Here is a 7900-nt window from a genome sequence, read left to right on the forward strand (position 1 = left end):
ATGTTAGTAGAAGCAATGAATAAGTTAGGGAGTGATATCCTTCAGGCTCAGCAACAAGCCTTTGCAGTGCAACAACGTGCACAACAGCAAGTTTTTGCCGCGTTGGCGCCTCTTCGAGCTGGCGTTGTAGAATCAGACGGACGAGCGAGGGCCAGTGACGGCAGAAGGAGCATCAAGTGTTACCGATGTGGCCGAGAGGGGCACTTACGCCGCGACTGTCGTGTGAAACGAGTCTGGTGTGAGACCTGCAATTCCAACAGCCATAACACTGAGGTTTGTCCAAAAATCGGAAAACGGGAGAATGAGCGCGTCCAGCCGCCGTGCTCTGACAAAAGTAGCAGCCCCAGCCGTCGAGGAGCACCTGTCTCCAGTGACAACGGCCTCCAACCTGCAACCGTCGGCAGCCTCGGATTGGATGTGGCAACAGCAATAAGTATTACCTTACTCGACCAAAAGCCACAAAAGGTCCCTACCAGGATAAGAGGGCCACTGATTATAAATGGGCAATCACATGGAGCATTATTAATAGGAAGAGCCTCCAGCAGTATAAAAGGACTGAACATTATACCAGGACTTATTGATGCTGATTTCACAGGAATTGTCCAACTTATCCTGCAAACATTGTTTCCACCTTTGCATATTCCGGAAGGAAGTAAGGTTGCTCAGCTGGTACCGTTGAATCAACTGACCTGTGGTATAACTCCAGCTACGTCCAGAACCAGAGACGACTGAGGTTTTAGTTCCACAGGACCAGCTGTAATGCTGACAATGTCAATGAATCGCAGGCCAATGGCAACTGTATGGCTTGAAGCAAGAGGACATTTTCTAACATTAATCATGTTATTAGATACAGGAGCCGATCTGACACTTGTGGATGAAGCAGTATGGCCTACTGCCTGGCCGGTCAAACCAATGGCTAAAGGAGTCGAAGGAGTGGGAGGTCATTCTGCAATACAGTGCAGTATCGATCGTATTTGGCTGACCATAGATGGAAAAAGAGTATCTATTCATGTTACCGTTATGCGTCTGCCTTCAGGAGTGAATGGCCTTGTTGGTCGTGATGTGCTGGATCAGCTTGGGGTTGTACTTACAACGGACAAGCCTTTTTAGGAACGGTCACTGCAGGATGGGCTTTCCCGATTCCACTTCGATGGACATCTAATGATCCGGTGTGGATCGAGCAGTGGCCGTTGAAACTGGAGAGCCTTACAGTCGCCCATCAGTTAGTACAGGAACAGCTCGACCAAGGACACCTGAAATTGTCCACGAGTCTGTGGAATACTCCTGTTTTTGTAATAAAAAAGAAGTCTGGTAAACATAGACTGTTGCATGACTTAAGGGCCGTAAATGCACAAATGCAGCCAATGGGAGCGTTGCAGCCAGGTCTACCTAATCCATCAATGCTACCTGAACATTGAAAGCTTCTAATAATTGACTTAAAGGACTGCTTTTCACTATAAAACTACATCACCAAGATACACAGAGATTTGCTTTCACTTTGCCTGCCATAAACAAAGAGGCACCAGCACAACGCTTTGAATGGGTGGTGCTACCGCAAGGAATGAACAATAGTCCAACGTTGTGCCAACTGTTTGTAGACAGCGCTCTGCGCCCCTTGCGGACTGCATGGCAACAGGTGTTCATTTATCACTATATGGACGACATTCTCTTGGCACAAGAGCAGGACTTTATGAATCAACAGGTTCAACAACTGCACGATCAGCTACAGAGCGCGGGACTTATTATAGCCACAGAAAAGGTACAACAGCGCAGCCCTTGGTCGTACCTGGGATGGAAGATAACAGATTCCGCGATTAGTCCACAAAAGCCGCAGATAACAACAGAAATAAAAACTCTGAATGATGCTCAGAAATTGATGGGGGACATTCAATGGCTCCGACCAGTGACGGGAATAACCAACAAACAGCTTGATGTGCTGCGACCATTACTACGAGGGACAGATCCAGCATTGCCCGTCTATCCAACAGCAGAGCAGCAAGAAATGATTCAGATCATAGCAGACCAGATCACCTCTCGCTACTGTGATCGACGGGATCCCGACCTCCTCATTGATCTTTCTATATTTCTTACAGGAGAACATTTGTTAGGAGCATTGACTCAATCCAAAAAGAAAAACGGGGAGGATAAGGACCTCAAAATACTAGAGTGGATCTTTCCCAAAATTCAGCCAAAGAAATCAATACAACCCAGAATAGACACGTTAGCAGAATTAATACGAAAAGGTCAAAAAGGGTTTGGCAGGTCACAGGGCAAGAGCTAAGTCAGATATACGTCCCTATGCAGAAAAACACAATAGACTGGTACCTTATGAATAGTCAAGAACTATGTGAATGTTTGCTTTCTACAGATGTTAATATCTCTGTACTGCCACACAAGGCACCAATAATACAGTGGATAAGTCACAATGAATGGATCCGGAGGCCTCTGTACAGTGAAGTACCTTGAAAGAAGCCCAAACAGGTTTCACTGACGCAGGCAAGAAGTCCAAACAAGCTGCGATCACATGGACTGCCAATGACGAATGGCACCACCATTTGTTAGAGGCAGTTCCAGGTGACTCGTTGCAAACGTTGGAATTATCTGCGGTCGTATGGGTTTTCGGTACTTGGAACGAGGAACGGATCAATGTAGTGACTGATTCCTTGTATGTGGCAGGAGTAGTTCAACGCATAGAAGATGCCCAGATTAAAGATACCAGAAATCTTAGGCTAGGACAGCTGTTTAGACAGCTAAGGTCCTTACTACAGATGAGGCAACACCCTTATGCTATCATTCACATCAGAAGTCATATGTGGAATCATGGTTTGGGAGAAGGAAATCAAAGAGCAGATGAATTGGTAATGATGTCAGCCCCAGTCAGTGATTTTGTAAAGGCAAGGGAGTCTCACAGTAATTTTCATCAAAATGCTCGAGGGCTAAGAACGCAATTTAACCTGAATGCAGAAGAAGCGAACGGTATAGTGAGAGCATGCCCTCAATGCAGCCATCATGGGCCAGGACTGGGTGCCGGGGTAAATCCCAGAGGTTTAAGTTCAAATGAAATATGGCAGATGGATGTTACACATGTTCCTGCCCTGGGTAGGCTGAAATATCTGCATGTTACGGTAGATACCCATAGTCATTTTGTTTGGGCCACTCCACAAACGGGGGAAAAGGCAGGTCATGTAACCCGTCATTTGACAAGTTGTTTTGCAGTAATGGGGGTGCCGCAACAAATCAAAACTGACAATGGGCCAGCCTATCGCAGTGAAAAGATGCGGAAGTTCTGCCAATTGTGGGGAATTCAGCATGTTACCGGTGTCCCGCATTCCCCAACAGGACAAGCGATAGTAGAAAGAATGAATCAGACTGTAAAGGACTATCTCAAGAAGTTTGAGGACATTACAGATGCAGTAGAGAGGGTAGCAAAAACACTGTCTGTATTAAATTACCTGTGTCTGTTGGGTCCAATGAGGAACCTCCTGCAAGAATACATGCAGGTATAGGAGCAAAGAAGCCAATACAAATGAGGGTCATGTATCGAGATCCAGAATCAGGGCAATGGTTGGGGTCCGCAGAGGTACAGTATATCGGTAAAGGGTATATGTGTGTACTTACCCCTGCAGGACCAAAATGGATACCAGCGAAATGGACACGCGCAGCCCTCGGAGAGTGATTCTACTTCTTTTCGGACTCGTGACGACCTGCTGCGCTAATCCTCACCATTTGATGAAAGACACCAACATATGGCTTACCTGGGCAAATTAAACCGGTCACACCGATTTCTGTTTAAGCCTTGCATCCGCTGCGGATCCATTCAAAACTTGTCTTGTCGGGATACCGTTATCTGTAAATGAAACTGTAGACAAGCTTGATGGGTATTATAATGTTACTCAGTGGGGAAAATGTAACTGTTCTAATGTGTTTGAAGAGAAGAGAAATAGTGGGGAATGTATAGCTAACTTGCCATTTGCATTTGAATCTTGCCGGCTTCAATGTTTAATCATTGCTCTAAATGCTTCCGCTATTGCTCCAATTCAAGAGTTAGATCTAATGGCTTCTATGGGGCCAGCTAGTATTGCAAACGTCACTCATATAACCAACTGTTCTAACATGTCTTCCGCATATCAAGCAGAGAATGGGACAGGTGCAGTCTCTTTTGGGGATGATGGACATTACTTTAATATATCAAACAAAGAACCTCTATGGCAGCAGTTCATGAATGTTACAGCAAAAATGAACTGGTGGAATCTGACCGCGACAGGTGGAGGGGTATGGCCAGTAAATGTCACAGGGGAAAAAAGCCTGCCGCCAGGTTTCTTTCTGATTTGTGGGGATCGCGCCTGGCCAGGAATCCCCTGGAGACCAGTGGGAGGGCCATGTTATATAGGTCAGTTAACCATCTTTGCACCAAGTAAAGCACAGATGATCGGGAAGTTCAACCGAACAAGACAAAAAAGAAGTATTTTAAATGAAAAATGTGATGATAATGTCCACCTTCCTTCTAGAACAGAGGCTTTTTTCGCATCATTCCTTACACTTGGAGTCATGGCCGCATGGAATGCAGCCAATCTAAAGAAATTGGCATGTTGGGCAGCCAAACAGTCTAATTTGACCTCAGCCATTCTGTCAGAATTAACAACCGATGTTGAAAGTATTCGCCATGCTGTTCTACAAAATCGTGCCGCAATTGATTTCCTGCTTTTAGCGCAGGGACATGGGTGTGATGAATTTGGTGGTATGTGTTGCTTTAACCTTTCTGATCACAGCAATAGTATCCACAAACAGCTTGAACACTTGCGAGACAACCTTAACAAATTAAAAGTAGATAATGATCCTTTTGCAGAATGGTGGAAGTCCTTGGGATTCCCATCTTGGCTCTTAGGATTTATTAAGCCAATTTTGGTAGGATTTCTTTTTATAATAGTATTACTTGGCATTGTATTATGTTGTTTTTCATGTATTCAGTGCCTCTGTCTGAAAATTTTTGAAACCAGCATCAATAGGAGCATCTTGTTGGCCCAAAAAGAAAAAGGGGGAATTGTTGGAGAATGGCTAAGGGAGAAGGGACATGGATCTAGAGATCCTCTTTGCGACGAGAGTCTCTTTTAAGTTAGCATGAGTAGGCCTCAGTCAGCAAGATGAACAACAGCAAGAGTGAATCCCGTGGGAAAGTACTGACTAAGGTTTTGAGCTGAAACATTCTCTATCTCGTCAAGGTTGGGAAACATTCCTTGTTCTTCTTTAATCAGTGGAGGATGGAGAAATGAGCATTCTTTGTTTCTCCTAAACTAACTTATCAGGGCTTGGGCCAACAAGCCCTGGCACGGCTTGCTTGTATTTTATCCAATCAATGATTGACTAGTAGGCATAATTAAGCAGAAGGATTATAAAAGGCTGTAATGAAAATCAATAAACTGAAGCATGCTTTATCACTCATATTGAGTCGGCTGCGTTCTTCCTCCTTAGCCTGGGTCCTCGGCTCGCCGTGCCCGACAAGCTTTAATACATTACAAAAAATGAAGGTTTCCCGAAAACTTGCTATTTTTTTAATTCACAACAGACTTTACATTCACAGGAAACCACTTCTAAAATGCACCAGATTGCAATATTTTCTGTGTCAGCTATTTAAAGTGTTCCCAAGAGCTTTCCTTTTGCTTACCCTCCAAGTGTCCTTCTCCCAGTTCAGCCCTGAACTCCATTAAAATTGAGCTGATCCAGTTTTTGCGCAAACCACTTTCACCACTGGCAGTCACTAGCCTCATATGAAATAACTTTGTGAAGTTGACAAAAACTGGAATTTGATCTCCTATGCAGGTCCGTTCTTTCCAAACACATTCTGGTAAAAGTAGGAAAGATTGCATCATTAAAAACTGAAGTCAATTCAAAAACTTTTCTCAGCTCTGCATCACATTTTGTGACTTCGCAAAGAAGCATTCAGAAATTTCACACACGGTACAGCCCAAAAGTTGCCCATTTCCTTCATCATCATAGGGTGGAATTAAAAACTTTTGGCCTGGATGCATAATAGGCAGCTGCTTGCAATTAACTGGAGTGTTACATCCATTTCTTAACTAACTTCATAACTGGATAACTACAGTATGAGCAATATACCATGAAAATTTGACAGCATGTTTAACTTATCTGCATTTCTGGTGGTTTCTGTACCTTGCCCTTATTTTTCCAGTCTGCTCTCATATTCTCTGACTCCTAGCATTCCCACCCTGTTGTAATATGGCTGCTCAAAGATTTAAGCAAGATTTTTGTCAGTCTTTACGTAGATGTGCAGCTCTGTGACAAGACATAGGTTGCAAAACTAACGCATTTGATCTTTCTAAAAATAGCATTAGCGTCTGAGCAGAAAGCCAGTGGTATCATGTTTTTATATACTGCACTTTCATTTCCCTTGCTAAACTGAGGTTAAGTCCCACTCATCTCGCTCACACGAATAGTCTTACTGACGTGGTTTTGCGCAGAAAATTAAGAAACCATTTTCACTCTTTCTTCCAAGAGCAGAAACAAAGTGAACAGTACTTCTGAAGAAGCATTTGCATTTGCTACCCCTTAAAAAAATATGTCACAAATTAAGAGACAGAATATGACTTTTCTCAAAGCATTTGTAACAGAAACACATCTAAGTTCAAAAGCTATAAATTTTGCAAATGTATGGGTACTAAAAAATATAATATAGATTCCTGCTTCCCATTTGTTACTCTGCTCTACTGGAAGGCACCAATATCCATAGATATATCAAGGACCATAGTATTAATGCAACTGGTCTTAAGGCCACTTCAAAGAGCAATAAGATGTATGAGAATCTATCGTGTTCAACCTGTGAAAATCCATTTGCTGAATTTCCTTTCCCTGTCTAAAATAAACAGTTTGGGCCCTGACAATTTTACTATCTGCAGAAGAACAAAGTGGGAAAATGTATCATACAGACCAAGGACAGGGTGAAGGGTGGCAAATATCTCATTCCTTCTGCGGACTCGAGGAAAGCACTGGAGGGTGTCATTTAAGGAGGACAGGGGGACCAGTTTGATATGACAGTTGAGGTAAGGTGAAGGCGGAAGGACAACACAATAAACTGGGGTAGAACAAGCAGATAAAAGGTAGAGCAAGTTACTCTGAGACACCAGGCAACAAACCCTGGAGTGTTCGTGTGTACTGTGGGTTCCCCCCGTGGATTCTTGCTGTCTCCACAGCTGTTTTACAGGGAAAATTGCTGAGCAACAGCCCTACAGAGGCAATGACCATGAGGGCTTCTTCTCACTCTGACAGATCTGTCCAAATGATCACATGAAATACCAGGATTTTTTGTCTAATCGCAGGCAGCAGCTCCCCCAGTGATATGGGCTCGTATAAGTTGGGGAGAAAGAGATAGAAGACAGTGGACTTTGTAAACCCTTCCCAGCGTTAGGGAAAAACATCTGAAGTTTTCAATGGGGATTAATAAGGGAAGCATATTCAGTGTGGTGCTGGGACAGGAAAGCATGCACTTAAAAACAAGCTGATACTCCTTATATTAATAACGTTTAGACTTTATTAACATTTCTCAAAACTACTCAAAATCAGAAATTTAAGTCTACCTTGACATCTCACCTTCTGACCAAACTCACAAGCCAAGAACAGCTGATACATTCAGAGTGTAAAACGTGTTTCTGGGTCTGTGTGTGGAAAAGAGGGGGGGAGATAATCAAGGCTATGAGCATTTACTGATCTCTCATTCTTAATTTTGTAGTTTACAGAACTGTCTTTTCAAAGATGGGCTTCCTAAAACCCACACGTTTAAATTATATCTTTAACCAAGGATTTCAAATACAGGTTCAAAATTTCATAAACTAGATAGTTTCCAGATTTCAAAGAATTTACTCTCTGGTATCCAAACTGTCATCTAATT

Source organism: Tyto alba, unplaced genomic scaffold (assembly GCF_018691265.1).
Source record: "Tyto alba isolate M040663 unplaced genomic scaffold, T.alba_DEE_v4.0 Super-Scaffold_100000100046, whole genome shotgun sequence".
NCBI classification, from domain to species: Eukaryota; Metazoa; Chordata; class Aves; order Strigiformes; family Tytonidae; genus Tyto; species Tyto alba.